The 1,031-nt window shown below is 40.4% G+C and overlaps 1 long non-coding RNA gene across 1 annotated transcript; it reads left to right on the top strand.

The window, feature by feature from the left end:
* Window positions 1-260: 260 nt before the first annotated feature.
* LOC121939850 lies at window positions 261-865 on the top strand. Its single transcript, XR_006105532.1, has 2 exons — window positions 261-459; window positions 828-865. It is a non-coding gene; the product is annotated as an uncharacterized LOC121939850 (long non-coding RNA).
* Window positions 866-1,031: the final 166 nt, after the last annotated feature.

The following is a 1,031-nucleotide window of genomic DNA, read 5'->3' as shown; positions in this document are numbered from 1 at the left end:
CAAAAATGTCAGTTTGAATGGGTTTCAATGGAGCATTTTTGGACCTGAACAGTCTGAATGTAACTATTTAGTTTCCACAGTGTATTTTAGACTTATTGTAGGAGCTGAGCTGCAAATTCACTGATTACACTCAAATACACAATCTGGACTACATTTAGGACACATGCATCAACACACACACAATTATCACAACAGGAAGAAGAAAAGAGAGTAAAATGAGACAAACAGTCTCTAAAGGGTTAATAACAAACAGTCCCTAGGGGGTTAATCTAAATGCTCAGGATGTTTGTTAATGATTTTAAGCAGATGAGTTTTTGTTTATTCTGAAACCTGCTCGTGTTTGTTTGAGCTTCCATCAGCAGCACAGTGTTTTGTTTTTTGTATCAGGTGATCGAGTTTTCTCCTGCAGCCATCGCTGCTTTCATCGCCATGGTGGGAATCCTCTCCATCGTCGCTCAGGTACACAAACAACCTGCCGACACAGAAACACAAAACACCTTCCGAATGTTTGCGGTCATAAAACAGACGGACGGCAGATGGTTTCAGTAGATTTTAATGGCAGAGATGTTATTCTTATTGTAAACACAAAGGATAAAAAAGGGATAAAATAACATTAAAATAAATTAGAAGTATATGTTGTAATTTTCTTACGCACTAATTTCTTGCAATTTGTGAAACATTTCATACCATGCAGACATTTTCTGGTGTTTTTGAACGAAATCCGCTCATTAGTTTGGGTTCAAAGGGTTAAATGCTTGTGAAAGTGATGTCCCTGCAGGTTTTGAAGGGTTAATATGTTTCCTCCCTGCGTCCTCTCGGTGTGTCAGACTCTGTTCCTCAGTGTGCTAATGAGAACCATCGGGAACAAGAACACGGTTCTCCTGGGTCTGGGCTTTCAGCTCTTCCAGCTGGCCTGGTACGGCTTCGGCTCCGAGCCCTGGTGAGTCCCGTTAACCAGGAGACACATTTTAACAGATTATAACCAGGAGACACATTTTAACAGGTTTTAACCAGGAGACACATTTTAACAG

This window comes from Plectropomus leopardus, unplaced genomic scaffold (assembly GCF_008729295.1).
Source record: "Plectropomus leopardus isolate mb unplaced genomic scaffold, YSFRI_Pleo_2.0 unplaced_scaffold6323, whole genome shotgun sequence".
NCBI lineage: Eukaryota > Metazoa > Chordata > Actinopteri > Perciformes > Serranidae > Plectropomus > Plectropomus leopardus.
This window is presented reverse-complemented; position numbering and strand designations above follow the sequence as displayed.